We start from the raw sequence: 20,076 nt of genomic DNA on the forward strand, positions 1-20,076 counted from the left end.
GTGTCTTTTGAGCTGCAGTGTATGTATCCGATATTGGTGACAGTACTGGACAGGGAGGGAGGTGATCTTAACTCCAATTCTAATCTGCCACCAGTCTGGCATGGTGGAGAGTGAACATGAATTCCTTGGTGCAGAGGTCTCCAGAAGGCAGCAGAACTTGGCGAATGAGACAGAGAAGTCTATTGCGTAGTGACCAGGCGGAAGCAGGAAAGGGTCAGGAAGTGATAGCATGCAGTGCCCTGTACAATGACCATGAGTTGTTAACGGAGGTAGGGGCAGGGCCGCCGGGGAGGGGGGCAAATGGGGCAATTTTCCCCAGGCCTCTTGTGCCGCCTCCGCCTTCCCCCATCCCCCGGCGCCTCAGCGAGCCGCGTCAGGAGCGGTCCTGGAGATCGCTGTGGGCCTGAGCTCCTCCCACAGAGTCAGAGCCGCATCGTAAGGGGGCGGGGCTGTGAACTCCGGTCCTGCCGAGCCACGCCCTGCAGCGCTGTCTAGGGACCAGGGCAGCTCCTGGATATGGCACGCTGAGGCTCCGAGAGAAGGGAGAGGCAGCGTTAACCCAGGAACGGCCCTGGACAGCGCTGCTGGGGGCAGTCAGGGGACGGGGAACCGGGGTTAGATTGTGGGCATTCCGGGGCTCTGTCAGGACTTGGTTGGTGGGTGGATAGGGGTCGGGGCAGTCAGGGGATGGGGGGGGGGTTGGTGGGGAGTGGGGTCCTGGGGTGGTGTTTTGGGGGGCGGTGAGGGGACAAGGAGCAGGATGGGTTGGGGATTCTGAGGGGGATAGTCGGGGGCAGGAAGTGGGTGGGGGTTGGATAGGGGGCAGGGCCAGGCTGTTTGGGGAGGCACAGCCTGTCCTACCCTAAAGCTCATTCAGCAGTTTGAGGTTTGCAGACAGCTATTTAACACAATGAGCCAAGCTGTTATCTTTTCCCTTAGGGCTACCATCCCTTTCACTTCTCAAATGCCAAATTATAGTCTACATTTCATTTCAGTGCCATAGGGAGAGTCATGTCAGGGGTGGGGAGCTTCATTTCAAATTAGCCACTTTAGATTAACAGTGTTAGAGCCAAGAGAGACATGGGGGAGGGATCACATGAGAAGAGCAATATCCTACACCACCTACCTCCTTCCCAACCCTACCAAGGGAGACCCTCCTCCCCTGCATTCCCCGAGGCTCCAGAGGGGTTAATTCAGTGGTTCTCAAACTTTTGTACTGGTGACCCCTTTCACATAGCAAACCTCTGAGTGCAACCCCCCCTTATAAAATAAAAACACTTTTTTATATATTTAACACTATTATAAATGCTGGAGGCAAAGAGGTGTTTGAGGTGGAGGCTGATAGCTTGTGACCCCCAGTAATAACCTCGTGACCCCCTGAGGGGTCCCGACCCCCAGTTTGAGAACCCCTGGGTTAATTTAATTTTAGCACTCTGTGTCCATTCACGTGCATGTGCTATTTTGAGCATTTCAGTTTTCACAACATAGGCTCATCCCAGATTCTGGAACAAGCTCAAATGCTCAGTTCGTGGAGTATGTACGTAAGCTATACTAAAGACAAACCCACAGTAACTGTCTCCAGTTTGTGAGGGACCCCATGGACCCAGTCTCTAGGAAACAGATACATTCATGGTGGTTAAGTCCATTAATGGCTATTAGCCAGGATGGGTAAGGAATGGTGTCCCTAGCCACTGTCTGTCAGAGGATGGAGATGGACGGCAGGAGAGAGATCACTTGATCATTACCTGTTAGGGTCACTCCCTCTGGGGCACTTGGTAGTTGGTAGACAGGATACTGGGCTCGGTGGACCTTTGGTCTGACCCAGTACGGCCATTCTGATGTTCTAACATAAATGAACCCAAAGTTATGGAGACAGATGTGAGTCAAGGAATTCAGCAGAGTATCAGAAACCTGGAAAAATCTCTGACTGGATGGGCTCAGGCGTTTGGTCACAAGCTGAGGTGGTTCAAAAGTTTTGGATTTTTTTTAAGCAGAATTTTTTTTATTGTTTCTTTAAACAAACACAGCAAGCAGCAAATATTTGGCCACACACGTCTGAAACCCCAAACCATGTTCAGGTTTTGGCAGACTAATTTCAGCTTTTTAATTAAAAAAAAAAAAACACAACAAATTTTGAAGGAAAGCAGACATTGTCCGTGATTTTTTCTGCTTTTTAAAAATCCCTAGTTTTCGATCCAGAAAAATTTTTGACAGAAAATATTTGTCCGACTCCTTTAATGAGCTTTAGTGTCTTTTAGCACTAGCTGATGCTGAGAACCAGTGATACCTTCTAGAGGTGACTTGAAAAGAAGATTTCTCAAAACTGGGTTTGTGCCAAGATGCAGAAGGTTTTTAAATGTTTATTTTCCCCAGGGCCGCCCTGGGGGAGAGGGGGCAAGTAGGGCAATTTGCCCCAGGCCCTGCAGGGGCCCCCACAAGCATATAGTATTGCAATTTTTTTTATGGAAGGGGCCCCCAAAATTGCTTTGCCCCAGGCCCCCTGAATCCTCTGGGTGGCTCTGAATTTACCCTGCAGCTCAGCAAGCAATGTCAGTGTGGGTACAATTTGTGTTCGTTTTAGCAGCTTGGAAAGGTGAGAAAATGTTTCAAAATACAGGGAACCTTCAGAATATGTGTTTTTAGTGGCAGAGTATACCTAGATCTATCTATCTAATAATCTCCATTCATTGTCATCCATCTTTCTTTCTTTCTTATCCCAGTCAAATATATATAATGTTCCATGCACATTATTAGTTTATCTGTTCCCTGGGGGGCGGAGGGCAGAGACCTGGCACTCTCAGTGTGGGAAGAGCAGGGAAACTGAGTCACTGCAGGGGAAAAAAGGGAGGCGTGAATCCCGGGGGATGTGTGGGAGGGTGGGGGACACGGCATACCCCTACCCCATCGCTTACATTAGACTGACACAGATGCCAAGGAGGGAGTGTGGCTTGGGTCTGCCTGCTGTTCTGCAGTGTAGCCTGCACACGTGTGAGAGGTAGCGAGAGAAGGAAAGACAGACCAACAGACACACACACAGCACCCTCCCTTCTCTCCGCCCAGCTCATTGTACGGGGTGTGCAAAGGGGAAGGTCTCCTCAGTGCCTCATTCCAGGCCGCTTCCCCTGGGCGCTCCGGCGCTGTGAAAGCCACGTGGTTGCAAAGCTCGAACCCGAGCCCGGGGCTAACGCAGCTCTGCGGTGAGAGAGGCCCGGCGGCTCCAGGCACCAGCGCTTCAAGCGCGTGCCTGGTGCGGCAAGCCGCGGGGGGCGCCCTGCTGGTCGCCGTGCCTGCGGGAGGCACCCCGCTCCCGCGGCAATTCGGCAGCAGGTACCTCCTGCAGGCATGCCGCTGAAGGCTGCCTGACCACCGTGCTTGGGGCTGCAAAATACATAGAGCCGCCCCTGACAGAGGCGGAGCTGGAGGAGCGGTTATTCTTTACGGCAGAACAACGATTAAATATTTCCTGGCTGCACTAGCCCTGGCCCCACGTGACTCTCTGTGTCTGGAAGTATTTGTGCCCCTGTGCGACCATTTATCTCTGACAGAGAGATTCTCTGCTCCTTGTGCGCCATAGCAAAATGGTGCCCGTTTCGCAGCTGCAGCTGGTGGCGTCCAGCCGGTGCGTGGAGGGTCTCAGAGACCTTCACACTCCCCTGTGCAAAAATTAAAGAATTAAAAAAGTTTTCTAAAAGGCAACATAAAAAGCCGGAAGCAATAAATAAACCCTCCAAAACCAATGAATAAAATCGGAAAATAATCAAGTGAGAATAAGCAAAAATAAAGACAATTCAATAGGAAGAATAACAGCCGTCCCTAAAACAACCAGACGCCAATGCCCCAAACCCCACAGTCACACCGGCACTTTCTGACCAGCAGCAACACACTGTACAGCCAGGGGTCCCCCGTATTGCCTTTAATTCACTTGTAGCTTTTTAGGGACACAGTTTGAGAGAGAGAGAGAGAGATCGCAACAAACAAGCCCCCCCCCCCCCATCCCACTTTTTGACATGAAAATGGAAGATCATTTATTTGACAGGAGCAATCAAACTGCATTTTCTCAATCGATTGCCCGATGGATAGTGTAGCGAAGGGAGGGTTGTGTATATGTGAAGCGAGAGAAGAACTGTGGGGAAGGGGATGTTTTTAGTGTGGACAGGGAAGTGTGTAGTTTTCATTCTTATTAATGGGTGGACATAAAGACTGGGGGGAATCTGGGGTTAACAGCCAGGTAAAGTGAAAACTACAAACGACCTCCTCTGTCAGAGGTTACCATGTGTTAGCTAATGCGCGGATTACAAATAGTCCTGGTTTTGTAACTAGTGAGGAAAAGGCTAGAGAGGCTGACAAGAAGCCACACCCAGAGAGAGACAGAGAAGAGACACGGGCATGCACAGGGAAGGAGAGACATGCCGATCCGGAGGCACAGGGAGGTCTGGGACAAAAAGGGAGCATCTTAAAATGATAACTGGGCCCATGCAGGCCGATAGAGAGTCCCAGAGAGGGGAATGCAGCAGGAAGGGAAGAAGTGCTTGTTTTGCTGTTGAACGGTGCAGACATTTGAGAAAAAAAAACAACAAAAGGAAAGGCAAATAAGCAAAAAAGCAAACCCACCCCAAGAACAACAATAACACCGCAACAAATAAACCCCAAAGTAATCACCAAAGCAGTTAATCAATACACAATAGGAAATGACGACAAACAACCCTGGCCCGGCCCCCCGGACTAAATGCAAATCAATTCTCAACACACAGAAATCAGTTAACAAACACTTCGCAACAAACACTAACCAATAACAACACAACAGAATCAACATGTGATCCTGAATGTTTATTTAAATTCATTGCGACTCTTTTAGGGGTACACAATTTATTTGAAAGCATCGATACAAAAGGTGCAACAAACGTAGCCAACAAGTGCAAATCAGTTTTTACCATGAGAAAACCCCTCTTAGAGCAACGGAAGATCTGTTGCTTTAAAGAATGAAGGAAAGTTAAACTGCAATTTTTCGAGCTCTCCAGGGTCTAGGTCAGTAAAAGTGTGTGAGAAGGAGGTGAGAGATGAAGAATCGGTGGGGAACAGAGACAGAGAGGGCCTGGGGATTTCAGAGGTGGTGAAAGGATAGGAGAGTCTGATTTCTTTAGGGATTTTATTGGGATTTGAGTGCCTAACTCCCTTAGGCAGCTTTGGAAATCCCAACCAAGACCACAAGGAGGGCATGCCGGGTAAGAGAAAGAGACACAGACAGACAGAGACAGTGTGTGTGAGAGGAAAAGCACCCACACAAGCAAGGAAAAAGGAAATAGGGAAGTGTTATTTACTCCTAATAACACAAGAACTAGGGGTTAGCCAATGAAATTAATAGGCAGCAGGTTTAAAACAAACGCAAGGAAGTATTTCTTCACACAACGCACAATCAACCTAAGTAACTCTTTTCCGGAGGATGTCATGAAGGCCAAAACTATAATAGGGTTAAAAAAATTAGATAAATTCATGGAGTATAGGTTCATCAATGGCTATTAGCCAGGATGGGCAGAGATGGTGTCCCTAGCCTCTGTTTGCCAGAAGCTGGGAATGGGTGACAGGGGATGGATCACTGGATTATTACCTGTTCTGTTCATTCCCTCTGGGGCACCTGGCATTGGCCACTGTCAGGACACGGGATACTGGGCTAGACGGATCATTGGTCTGACCCCTATAGCCCTGTGATGCCCATGTTGATCTTTATTCAACATTAAGAAACCACACGGGGAGAGCTGAGTTCCAAATATCTGGATGAACACGTACAGCGTCTGGCTAATTACCTCCACTGCCTCTCTGGCAGGGTCTGGTGGCTTCTGCAGCAGAAGATAAGGGAGACCGCTAGAGGCTCCAAGACTATTTATAGAGATAACACCCGGGCAAATCTCTGTGTCTGCGTATGAGCTACAATTGGTTACAGGTGTCGGCGGAGGTTTGCAGCCCGGGGCTCACACACTTCAGCCGACTCTCCCGAGCTTCCGAGCTCCGTTGGGTCAGCGGCTGGACTGGAGATTTTTGATACCTTCCAAATGATTAAATGTGTCTTCCTAGCGCTGGCCCTGGCGCCGTGTGAGTCTGTGTGTCTCTGTGTGTGACTGTTCGCATTTCTCTGTGTGTGTGGCTGTGACGGGGGGCGGCAGAAAAAGCCTTTACTCTCTGGGCATCCCATTCAGTGATTATTTTGGACTCTCCCACCCTTGTTTCTAGGTGCACTTTCCCAGCTGCAACTGGTGGCCTCCGGCCCAGGGGTGGGCAAAGTCTCCGAGCCCCTCACACTGACCTGCGCTGTCTCCGGGTTCTCCATCAAAACTCAGTATTACTACTGGTACTGGCTCCGTCAGCCTCCCGGAGAAGGGCTGGAATCCATGGGATACATACACGCATATGACGGGTACACGCGCTACGCCCCGTCTCTCCAAGGCCGGGTCACCATCTCTGCAGACGCTGCGAAGAACCAGTTCTCCCTGCAGTTCCGCTCGCTGACAGCTGCAGAAACCGCCACCTATTACTGCGCCAGGGGAGACACAGTGACACAGAGACAGGGGGCCTGGGACAAAAAGGGGGCGAGCTACAGGCTTCGCCTCCCGGAGAAACGGCATCTGAATTTTTTCTTGCGGTCCGCTCCCTTCTGCGGTCACTTTAAGTTGAAGGAGACGCTTTGTCAGAAGCAACAGAAGGTCCTGTGGCACCTTTAAGACTAACGGAAGAATTGGGAGCATAAGCTTTCATGGGTAAGAACCTAACTTAGGGGCACCCACGAAGCTGCAGAGAAGCAGAAAAGAGGAAGCACCTGCCCTTGTGAATGGGACGAGAGAGACCTTGTTACAGGAGTTCTGCAGAGTTGGAAACCACCAGTCTGGACCTGAGGTTGCAACAGACTCTCCTGTCCGCTCCACAGCTGAACTGGGGAGTTGAGGTTAAGGGGGGCCCCTCTGACAAACGACTGGTATTTCCTGGCTGCGCCAGCTTTGGTCCATGGGAGGGAGTGTGTGTATGTGTGAGTTTTTCCGGGTGAGGTAGAGTATTTGTGGTTTTCTGTAACCCACACACCTCCTGGATGTGGTACCGTCCCATCTAGCGGTACCAAGACCACTTGATTAATGAGTCTGCTCTACAACCTTAGCTAAGAGACACGTGATTTTTGGCTCATGGGGTAGAGGCTCATACACTGAGCACCAGAGGTCCCAGGTTCCAACCACGGGGTCTGTCAGTGTTACATTTGCACCTGTGTGTGTGAGGAGCTGTGTTGATTCATATTTGCATGAGAGCTTTAGATGAAGGAGTCTGCGCTTGGAGCCAGATCCTTAGCTCCCTGGAGTGGGGAGCATTATATTATTATTTGGGTATCTCCTGCCCTTTTTGCAGGCCCCCTTTCCCACCTGCAGCTGGTGGAGTCGGGCCACGAGGTAGGGAAGGTCTCAGAGCCCCTCACCCTGACATGCGACGTCTCCTGGAGACCGTATTTACTGGCCAAGGGCCTGAGTTTATCGGGCTGATGTACTGTGATGGGGAAACACCTTCCATGGCATCTCTCCAAAACACAAGGAGCATTTCCAGAAATACCTCCAGGAAATGGGTCTCCCTTTAGTGCGTAACCTTTCCCTTTTAATTTAATTTGGAGTTGGGCGCCTAACTCCCTTAGGCCCTTTGGACAATTCGGGCAGGGCAGGGCGAAAAGGCAGCTTCTAAACAGACAGAGCCAGTGAGGGAGAGAGAAAAGACACAAGCTCACTGTGTGTGTGTAAGCAGAGACAGAACCACATCCAGAGAGAGAGAGGGGGGGGGGATTGGGTGACAGGGGTCCGATCACTTGATGATTCCCTGTTCTGTTCATTCCCTCTGGGGCACCTGGCACTGGTCACTGTCGGGAGACAGGATACTGGGCTAGATGGACCTTTGGTCCGACCCACTGTAGCCCTGGGCTGACAGTGTTGCTCTTTATTCAACATTAAGAAACCACACGGGGAGAGCTGAGTTCCGAACAGCTGGATGAAGACGTCCAAAGCGTCTGGCTAATTACCTCCACTGCTTCTCTGGCAGGGTCTGGCGGCTTCTGCAGCAGAAGACAAGGGAGACCGCTAGAGGCTCCCAGACTATTTATAGGGACAACACCCGGGCAAATCTCTGTGTCTGCCTACGAGCTACAATTTGTTACAGGTGTCGGAAGAGGTTTGCAGCCCGGGGCTCACACACTTCACGCAGCTCGCCCGAGCCCCACCGCTCTGCGCAGGAGTGCAAAGGCTTCAGCCCCAGGCGGGAGGCTGTAACCCTTGGACTCGCCACCCAGGGCTGAAGCTCTCGAGGTTTGACTTTGGTCCTGGGCTGTGGAGTTCGGGCTTCGGCCCCAGCAAGTCTAACACCATGTCTGACGCCCCCATTAAAATATGGTCCCGACCCAGAGATTGAGAACTGCCGCCCTAGATGGAGTGACTGGAGAATTACCCCTGACGAGACAATGGAGTTTCCATTGAGAGTCAGTCGCATGGACCCCAGTGGAATAACTCCTGCTTCGCACTGAGGTGTAGTCAGGGCGGATTTCCACTATGGCACTTCGAGTGCAGAAGGGGGGGGCGCAAGGACTCCAAAAATAATACTTGCCCCCACTCCGGGCAGGTGATGCTGCCAGCACCCAAGTGAAAACTGCCTTTTGCCAATCCAGGAAAAACCCTCACTTGGGAAGATTTTTCCTGAGGCCCCTCGGCTTTTCCACCCGTCCCTCGGGGCAGTAGAAAAAGAAAACAAAAGAGAAGGGGAGCTCAACTGTTGTAGCCACATAGGCACAGCCTCTTTACCTCCTCACTCACAGAAATCAAATCATGTTCTTAAAAAGGGTAAATTTTATTGAAAAAACAAATAAAACACAACTGAAAACTCCAGCTGTTAGGGATCAAACACCAAAAACGACTTTCCTGGGGTCCAACTTAAAGGTTACAAGCGAACAAAAACAAAACAAAAGCATCTAGGGTTAGCACAGAGGAATCCACAAGCCCAAAATGAAGAATTCAATCTAATTGCGTCTAACTAGTCATTGCTCATCTACTTACATATCTGTGGTTTCAAATGAGTAGTTTCTTGGTATGATGCTGATGATTTTTATACCTGGCCCAAACCTTACATCATGTTGCTGACCAGTCTGCTTCTACCGGACAGACAGAAGACCCCCCACACCCAGCAGTTTTTCCCCATTTGAAAGGATGCAGCTTCCCTATTGGTTCCCCTGGTCAGGTGCCCACTCATTTTAAGCTTCCCTCTTAACCCTTTACAGGTAAGACAATTAGAAAACAGCTACTAAGAAGGATTTTGTAGCTAACTGAATGGTTGGGAAGTTACATAAGGGTGCTACCCCCTGCCCCATTTATCACAAATGCATAATAAAATAATAACTCACCTTGATTCCAGAGTATTTGGGGCTCTATTTTTAAAGGGATTCAGGCAACTTTGAACGCATTTGGAAATGCCAGGCTGCCTAACGTCTTTTGAAATGATTAAGTTTTAGTTGCTCAGATGCTTCTGAAAATCCCACTAGGCATCTTATGAAAAACGTGTCTCTTATTCCTGATTTGCAACAGGACGAGAGGAGAACCAGCCCAAGTTAAACCAGTGGACTTACTCCTGACTCACACCTGGCCTTTGTTTGCCAGAAGCTGGGAATGGGCGACAGGGGATGGATCACTTGATGATTCTCTGTTCTGTTCATTCCCTCTGGGGCACCTGGCACTGGCCACTGTCGGAAGACAGGACACTGGGCTAGATGGACCTTTGGTCTGACCCAGTGTTGCCTGGGTCCTATGAGTGAATGAAGAGAGTCGGGCCTGTTAACTTCATTGAGACTACTCAAAGTGTAAGTCATTACTTAGTGTATAAGAACTCATAATTTAGAACACTTTTATAGTGAAAGGGAAATTTCTGAAATGAAATATCATTTTCCTGCCTAGGAGGATATAAGCACTTGCGGTGATAACTGACATGCAGCTTCAGAGGAAATTGCTGGCACCAACCCATTGCACAAGAGGAAAGGTTGTCAGCAGTAATGCAGTTGTTACATTGTTTTCGGTGTATCACCTGGTGCATCCTCTCAGGTGAGCAGCAAGATTCAGCCTCTTGCAAGGTGTTGCGTGTTTCCCCCTTATATATACCAGGAACTGATCACATCAATGGGCCAATCCTAAGCTAAAGCTTCTCATATCGGCTGGTTATTTTCTAATTGCCCCCTGCATCTGCCCCTGAAATGTCTGTTGCACATTAGATTAACCCCCTGGTTGTGCGATATAACAGTATCCCTGTTCTGTTCCTTTTACAGGCTGCGGGGCCGCGATCACTTTAACCCAGCCGAGTTCTGCCCAGGCAGAGCTAGGCAGTTCCCTTACCCTGGACTGTGTTGTCTCTGGGTATAATATCAATGACCATCATTTGAGCTCGATCCGACAAGCGCCTGGGAAAAGTCCTGTCTGGCTAGCAGCCTTCAGAACAGGTTACACCCCCTACATGGTGTATGAGTTCAGAGGACGGGTTACCCCACGCACCAGCAGCCCCAGTGTCAGGCTAAAGATAAACAGTCTCACAGCTGCAGACACGGCTACTTATTAGTGTGCCAGCCATGCACAGTGGTCGCTGCCTGGCTTCATCTCCTACAACATCCCTTGTGGAACTGGCCTCCTCTCACTTAACACATTTTTCGCTTTGCATGAACTTCACCCCAGGCATAAGGCCAGTAGAGGGGCCAAGCATCACTGGACTCTCACATCCGTGCTCAGAGTACGGGTTCCTTGGGGAACAAGCCTTGCTCTCCTGCCTCTCCAAAGGCAGAATTTTACCCAGAGATTTGTGGCTTTGGTCTCTGTAATTTCAATGGGAGTGATTCAAATCAACTTAAGCAACAGAGGGTCCTGTGGCACCTTTGAGACTAACAGAAGTACTGGGAGCATAAGCTTTCGTGGGTAAGAACCTCACTTCTTCAGATGCAAGTGAAGAAGTGAGGTTCTTACCCACGAAAGCTTATGCTCCCAGTACTTCTGTTAGTCGCAAAGGTGCCACAGGACCCTCTGTTGCTTTTTACAGATTCAGACTAACACGGCTACCCCTCTGATACTCAAATCAACTTGTGATCTGGGAGCAGCATCGTTGCAGGTTAGGCCACCAGAGTGGGATGGTGAGAATTTGTAGATCAGCGTCACAGCCTTGAACAGAACGAAGGGGAAGTGACGCAAGTGACTCCCTTTGTCTGGCTTGTCTGTTTAGAGTGAAACCTCTTGGGTGCAAGGCCTGTCTCCTGTGATGTGTATGGGCAGCACCCGGTACACTGGGACCCTAATCTTGGTTGGGACCCTTCAGGTGTTACAAAAATGCCAAGAATAGTGACTTGTGGATTTGAACGGCAGAAAGGACCCTTACGTGAGATCCAGGGCCGGCTCCAGGCACCAGCCCACCAAGCATCTGTTTGGGGCGGTGCCTGGAGGGGGGCGGCGCAGCGGGGCGCTCTGGCCCGAGAGCGGGGCCGTGGTTGTGCTCGCCGCCCTCCCCCCGGCGCTCTGGCCGCCGTGGGCTCTCCGCCCTGCTCCCGGCACTCTGGCCCCCGGGGACAGCGGAGAGCCCCGGCCGGGCTCTCTGCCCTGCTGCCGGCGCTCTGGCCGCCGGGGAGAGCGGGCCCACAGCCGAGCGCGGCGCCCTCCCCTGCCGCGCTCCGGGGGCCGAGGGGGGGGGACGGGGACGGTGGGTGGCTTTTTTGCCTAGGGCGGCAAAAAAGCCAGAGCCGGCCCTGGTGAGACCATCCCACGCAGTGGGTTCTGCATCCAGAAGAAATGTTGAGCTGGAGCACTCAGTTGTAAGGCGCATGGAGGACAGAGTCACAGCTTCTGAAGCCGGAAAAACCATTCTGAGAACATTTTGTCTCTCTGCATGACACACATCCCAGGCATTTCTGTAGCAAACCTTTGTTTGAGACACAGCGTGTCTTTTGAGCTGCAGTGTATGTATCCGATATTGGTGACAGTACTGGACAGGGAGATGATCTGGACTCCAATTCTAATCTGCCACCAGTCTGCAATGGTTGAGAGTGAACATGAATTCCTTGGTGCAGTGGTCTCCAGAGGGCAGCAGAACCTGGGGAATGAGACAGAGAAGTCTATTGTGTAGTGACCACGCGGAAGCAGGAAAGATTCAGGAAGTGAGAGCATGTGGTGCCCTGTACAATGACCGGGAGTTAACGCAGGTAGGGGAATGAGACAGCAATCGCTATACCCACCATTGAGCAAAGGATGGCAGCAGAGCTCTGAGGGACAGAGATCGAGCAGCTCTCAGTTGCACCTGCATCTCTGGTCATCTGTGAAAACCACATGGCGTTTCTCTTGCATTTTATATTCCAGCTGAAAATCTGTGGTTTCTCGATTGCCTGTTGTTTTCTTAACTAACATTAGGAGACAGGAAAATGATCTTAAGAGCTGCTATCCTTGTTGTACTCTGTACAATTTTAGGGGATGAGAATATGAATGGAAGGCCCTACCAAAATAAAACTGTCTTGGAATTAATAGCTTTGAAGTGTCTTGTGTGTGTGAGGATTTTTCACCCTACATATGCCTGACTTTCAAGAAAACACTGGTCCTATTTTTAAAGGTAGTTCGATACCAAAAAAGTGGGCTAAGTGCCTAAATCCCATTATTTTCAATCGGAGTCAGGTGCCAAACCTTCTTACGCTATTTTGAAAATCCCACTAGGCGCCTACTTTGCATCATCACGTTCTAAAGACTTTATGAAATCTAGCCCGATTCCTTTGCTAGAAAGAGGGAACTGGAAAGAGGCAGAATCTCGGACGTTGTAATCCACGTAGCCAGGCTGACTTCATTAGCACTGCACACTGACACACGACCTCGTAATCTAGCCCTAAATGTTTACACATTGTTTTTGTTTGTTTGTTTCAAAACAGTGCAATGCTAGCACGAGGTGAGATTCTGTTCCCATTACTCATGTCCAGTAGTATTTTACACAGTCAGTAACTCCATTGCTCCGGATTCTCCCCTCGGTAGCAGTGGGTGCACACTGGAGTCTCTCCTAATTTACACGGGAGTACGCCAAAGGAGAGGTGCCCCATGACACCAGCAGAGTTAGTCCTGCCGAACACCATGGGGAATGAGACATGATCCAGCCTCACTGAGTGCAGTGACCTTATTTCTGCTTTACACAAGACTGATTAAGAAGACAATTTAGGCCCATTGACTGCAGTGAAATTACTACTGCTTTACACTGACGCGCCAGGGAGGGGGAATCTCTGCCCCCCAGTGACTCCATTGTTACTATTCAGAGAATAAGTTCCTACTCCGTGTTCAGAAGTCCTCACCATTTAGACGTGTAACAGTGAAACATTTGTATTTTATAGCCAACGCTTGCAAACGTGTCTTGACCAACATCAAAGATAACTTTCGGTTTAGGATATTCCATGGCTTCCACCTGGGTAATATCTGAGCCCATCACAAACAATGTATTCATCCCCACAAGAGCCATGAATGGTAGGAAAAGCAAGACTGAGTTGATTCGCTGAGATCTCTGCTGTTTGGAGTAAGCACGTCAACCTTTCACTGACTGTGGATGGGAAGAAAATTCCCCTACAGCTAAGACATCCCATAGGTCGCTACTAGAGTCAATCTCACACCTTCTTGTCAAGCATTCGGTATTGGCTCCTGTTGAAGAACTGAGCTAGACGGACAGGACTGAGCCGTTGGCGCAATTCCTCTGTTCCCATCACACAGTGAGCACGTGGCCGCGCTGGTAATAGAGGTTGAGCTATTCAAGGGGGGCTAAGGGAGTTGGGTAGCGATTTGCCTAACTTCAGGCAATTTTGAAAAATCCCAGCCTGAATCCCGCGTCCTACACCATTAGTCAGCGGGTGGGTGGAGAGTAGGCGGGGAAAGGCAGAAGGAAGATGAAGAGCTTCTGAAATGCAGAACCGTTTGCCTTCCTTGAAGGATATAAGAATTTAGGGCGGTAGCTTCAGAGGGAATATTTCACACAACGGCGTTGTGCTAAAGCAAAGATCAGCGGCAGTCATGCTGCTGTTACATTGTCTTTGCCTTATCTCATGGTGCACCTTGTCAGGTGAGCAGGGAAATATCTCCAAGGAACTGATGACAGCACTGGATCGCGGCTCTGGCATTTAACCCAATCTGGGACCCTGGGATGAGGGGAAAACTTAGTTTTGTCTGGGCAGGTCATTTTGTGACTACCCGCAGCAGGGTGTCTTGCCCCTTCCTCTGTCATGCATTTTGGAGATTAGAGGGACCCCTGCTCTGGTCTGATATAATAATATCTCTCTTCTCTTTCTTTTACAGGCTGGGTGGCCGCGATCACTTTAACCCAGCCGAGTTCAGCCCAGTCAGAGCCAGGGAACTCCATTACGCTGGACTGTACTGTTTCTGGGTACAATGTTAATGACCGACATATGCAATGGTTGCGCCTTCCCCGGGGGAAAAATCTGGTCCGGATAGCATCCTTCAGACCAGGTTACACCATCTACATCGCGGATGAGTTCAAAGGACGGGTCACCCCCTCCACCAGCGGCTCCACTGGCAAGCTAAAGATAGACGGGCTCACAGCTGCAGACACCGCTACTTACTACTGTGCGACAGATGCACAGTGATCCCTGCCTGGCTTCCTCTCCTACAGTATCTCCCCTGGAACTGGCCTCCTCCCACTTACCACCTCTGCAGGCGGTATTCAACGTGTGGGCGAACCACTGATTTATATAGAGGCAATGTGATATTTTCTGTCCTATTATCAATCCCTTTCTTGATGATTCCCAACATTCTGTTGGCTTTTTTGACTGCCGCTGCACATTGAGTGGATGTTTTCAGAGAACCATCCACAATGACTCCAAGATCTCTTTCTGGAGTGGTAACAGCTAATTTAGACCCCATCATTGTATATGTATAGTTAAGATTATGTTTTCCAATGTGCATTACTTTGCATTTATCAACATTAAATTTCATCTGCCCTTTTTTTTTTTTTTTTTTTTGCCCAGCTACCAAGTTTTGTGAGATCTTTTTGTAACTCTTCGCAATCTGCCTGGGCCTTAACTATCTTGAGTAGTTTTGGACCATCTGCAAATTTTGCCACCTCACTGTTTACCCCTTTTTCCAGGTCGTTTATGAATATGTTGACAAAGACTGGGCCCAGTATAGACCCCTGGGGGACACCACTATTTACCTCTCTCCATTCTGAAAACTGACGGTTTATTCCTGCCCTTTGTTTCTCTTCTGTTCTCATTCCCGAGGTGGTATATGAATAGGTTTAGCAAAGGGGTGAGCACTGTGTGAAGAATGGCTGATGCTTTGTACAAACCTGACGAGTGGCTCTTTTGGGGTAATGTGTACATGAAAATGGAGCAGCTGTAGAAGATGGACGCCACCCTGATGTGAGCTGCGCAGCTGGAAAATGCCTTTTGCCGACGGGTGGTGGCTGGGATACGTAAGATGGTGGAGATGATATATACGTAGGTCACTGTTGTTAGGAGCAAAGAGCTAAGCACCACAGTGGAAGTGTATAGGGAGGTCACCCATTCAATGATTTGTGTGTCTGTACAAGACAGTTTGAAAAGGGATCTTGTGTCACAGAAGAAATGGTTAATGACATTGGGGCCATAGCATGGTAAGCGGGACACCAGGATGGTTGGGCAGAGAACTGATTTAAAGGCTCCTAACCAGGTACCAATAATCAACTGAGGAGGCAATTGACCATTCATGATGGTGGGGTAATGCAAAGGCTTACAAATAGCTGTGTATCTATCAAAGGACATCACAGCTACCAGGATATACTCCGAGGTCCCAAGGAAGAAATCGAAATAGGTTTGAATGAAACACTCACTGATGAATCTTATGTCAGCACATCAAGCTATTTCTTTCATTGTTCTGGGAAGGATGACCGTGGTGAACCATATCCCTGAGAAGGATAAGTTGTAGAGAAACCAGTACATTGGACTGTGGAGGCAGTAATCACTCCACACCAAGGCTATGATCACCACATACCCCATAAGTGTCAGCACGTAGATCACCAGAAAAAGTAGAAAGACCAGGATTTGGAATATGGAGTTGCCTAGAAATCCTACTGTGATAAATGAGGGGGTGGGGGTAGCATGCTTGTGTAAGTTCCCAACCATTCAGTTAGCTATAGAATCCTCCTTAGCATCTGTACCCCTATTGCCTTGCCTGTAAAGGGTTAAGAGGTAAGCTTAAAATGAGTTGGCACCAGACCAGGAGAACCACTAGGGAAACTGCACCATTTCAAGTAGGGAAAAACTTCTGGGTGTAGGGGTCTTTTGTTCTCTCTTCTGAGTGGGAGACAGGGCAGCAACATGCTATAAGGTTTGGGCCCGGTATAACAGCATCAGACCTAGAAACTACTCATTTGAAACCACAGATATGTAAGTAGATGAGGAATGTCTAGTTAGACACGATTAGTTTTAATTCTTCATTTTGGGCTGGTGGATTCCTCTGTGCTAACTCCAGGTGCTGTTGTTTTGTTTTTGTTTGCTTGTAACCTTTAAGCTGGATCCCAATAAAGTCATTTTTGGTGTTTAATCTCTAACAGCCTGAGTTGTGAGATGTATTTTCTTTCTCTTTTCAATAAAATTTACCCTTTTTAAGAACATGATTAGATTCCTGTGTCTCAGGAGGTAAAGAGGTTTGCATATGTTAATCAGCTGATAAAACAGCTGCGCTCCCCTTTTCTTTTGTTTTCTTGTCGGCTGCCCCAAGGGAGTGGTGGTAAACCCGAGGGGCCTCAGAAAAAATCTTCCCAAGTGAGGTTTTTTTTTTCTGGATTGGCAAAAGGCAGTTTTCATTTGGGTGGTGGCAGCATTACCAGCCTGAAGTGGCAAGTATTAAATAATTAATTAATTTGGGGAGTCATTGCAGGCTCCCACTTTCTGCACTCGAAGTGCCAGAATGGGCCATCAGCCTTGACACCTACTATGATGAATTCCTTCACTCTGGTTTGGTTCTGAGTCTCCATGGCTTTATTTCTCACTTTGTTGCCTAAAGAAGAGAAGGAAGATACAATCAGCATAATTTCTTATTTACAGTGAAGCACCTCAGTCTACTTTAGATGACACTTTTCAAAGGAGTAAAAGGGAGTTGTCCAACTGTCCCTGAAATTCAACGGGACTCGTGTGCTAACTCTCTTTGGTGTTATGTTTTTGAATGTAGTAATGGTCAAATAACAGGTTCAAATGGCATTATTTCCTCAAAGATTATTAATCCAAGATCCTGATGGTATGATAACACACAAAAGCCAGTAGGAAAACACTTCAATCTCCATGGACATTCAATAACAGATTTAAAAGTAGCTATCCTTCAACCAAAAATACTTCAAAAACAGACTTCAAAAGAGAAACTGCAGAGCTACAATTCATTTGCACACTTAACACCATCAGTTTGGTCTTGAATAGAGACCGGGAGTGGCTGGCTAACGACAAAAGCAATTTTCCCTCTCTTGGTATTGACACCTCCTCATGAATTATTGGGAGTGGACCACGACCACCCTGACTGAATTGGCCTTGGAAACACTAGTTCTCCAATTGTAAGATAACTCCCTTCTCTTCATGTTCCAGTATATTTATGCCTGGGTGTTTACTTTTCACTCCATGCATCTGAAGAAGTGGTTGTTTTTCTCATGAAAGCTTATACCCAAATAAATCTGTTAGTCATTAAGGTGCCACTGGACTCCTCATTGTTTTTGTGGATACAGACGGCTCCCGCTCTGATAGTATTTCCCAGCAGTTTGTCCTGTATTTGGCATCTTCAGTTGTGATCCACTAAGCCACGGTTACAGGGGTACAGCAGCTGCTGCTCTCCGGCAACCCAGCTCTGAAGGTAGCGCCGCCTCCAGCAGCAGCCCAGAAATAAGGGTGGCAATACCGTGAGTATGCTCCTATGAGTATGTACAGTCGTTTGCTATCACTTTTTTTGGGGGGGGGGGTTATCATCACAGTCTGAAATATTTTCAAAGGGGGGCACAGGAAAAAAAGTTTGAGAAACCCTGTCTGACCTGCTGCTCATTGAAGGCCACAGAACATCCCCTACCCACTTGTAGGTGAGTATTGTAACTTCTATACCTAGCTCACAGGGCTGGTGTCAGGATACCTTAGTTAATGATTGTTAGGCACTGTCTCAATGATATCTATGTATTTCTGTTTAATGGTTCTCTGTGTGTTACAGATGCATATCTCAAAAATATTTTAATCGCTCCAGGTGTTCGGGCCACATGGGTATTTTGTTTTCACGTCAGTCAAAGGAAATAAAATAAGCGAGTTCTTAATTGTGATTAGTAAAGTTCGGCTGAACCCCAGTTTCTCCTGTGGATTTTTACTCAAGTTGGTAAACAGAGTTTGAAGAACGTCACGGTTCCTTTAACCCCAGTTTAGCACACACCTCTCCCCGCTTCCCAACTTCTTCTTCAGTGCAGACAGGTGGGGAACAGCTGCCAAATGGCGGGTGTGACGCTGGCGCTCGGCGCGCTGGTGTGTGACTGTCAGACTTCTGGGGAGCACAGGCCCTGGTTCTTTGCTCTGCCCCAAGCCGGGCTGCTCCGGGAATTCTTTCTCAGCGCATCGGGAGAGAACGTGTCTGTCCTTCCTTGGCACGTGGGTGGAAGGGCTGTTCGCCCGGCAACGCGTTCAGATAAAAGGGATCCAGATTCCTTTACTCCTCCATTGGTCTGACTGGCAGCGTGGTGAGGAGCCTACTCCAGGAGAGGACCTGTGCCAAATGTTGGCTCTGGTGCAACCCGGGCTGGTAAGAAAATGCCAAGTTCCGACTTGAATAACACAAAGGACCCAACGGGAGCGCCCATAGTCACTGAGCGCAGAATTGACAACTCCAGAGCGGTAATGAAGAGCCTGATTGAAAACACAAGCGCCTCCACACGAGAGATTGGTTTCCCCCGCCAGGAAATTATCCAGCCCCCCACACTAAGCCTTTGGAGTGTAAATCTTTCTGGTAAAGATGAGCAGCTACACAAAAGCAAGGTTCCGGCTGCACTAGGGGTTGATTTCTCTGTCCTTAAAGAAGGGAGCAAATGCAAATGAAGCGACATTTCCTGTCACACCCCCGTGTCCCTGCCCCTGCAGGAGACAAAAGCTGCAGCCCCACGTGTCTGCAGTGAACACCCACAACCCTCACTGGGGAATCTTCTCCGAACTTAGCAGACGAAGATGCTCCTCTGGCTGCATGTTGCTTTCCTGGCGGCACTGCCCCAAGGTGATTTCTGGCCTCAAAAGACCCGGGGAGCTCAGTGTCACGGTGAACAAGGCTAAGATTTTTCTCTGTTATGTCCTCAGGGGCCCATTCGCAGGTTCAGCTGGCGGAGTCTGGGGGAGACGTGAAAATGGCAGGAGATTCTATCAACATCTCGTGTAAAGCCTCCGGGTTCAACTTTGGCGGCTACGGGATGCACTGGTACCGACAGGCTCCCGGGAAAGGACCCGAGTGGGTCTCCTATATCAGCTGGGATGGTTCTGACACGGATTATGCGGACTCAGCCGAAGGGCGATTCACCATCTCCAGGGACAACCCCAGCAACTCACTGCACTTGCAAATGAAGAGACTGAGAGTCGAGGACAGCGCCCGGTATCACTGTGCGACACACAATGAGGGGAAGCTGGTGCGAGCTCAGACAAAAACCTCCCGTTCCTGTCACAGCCCCACGGAGGAAGCACGTCACACCTCAAAGTTCAATCACATGGATTTTAACCAAATAGAAAATCTCCCCAACTCTGCAGTCATCACCTAGGAAACTATAATTTTTGGAGCCCAGTGAGGCTGCAAGGACATGCTAAGGCTGAGGTGCATTAGGAAAACTGCAGCCTTAATTAATTAATAAGAGTGGTCTGGGACTTTTCCTCTTGGAAAAGAGACGACTATGGCGGGATATGATAGAGGTCTATAAAATCATGACTGGCGTGGAGAAAGTAGATAAGGAAGTGTTATTTACTCCTTCTCATAACACAAGAACTAGGGGTCACCAAATGAAATGAATAGGCAGCAGGTTCAAAACGAGCAAAAGGAAGTATTTCTT

The sequence above is a fragment of the Chrysemys picta genome, chromosome 13 (genome assembly GCF_011386835.1).
Source record: "Chrysemys picta bellii isolate R12L10 chromosome 13, ASM1138683v2, whole genome shotgun sequence".
NCBI lineage: Eukaryota > Metazoa > Chordata > Testudines > Emydidae > Chrysemys > Chrysemys picta.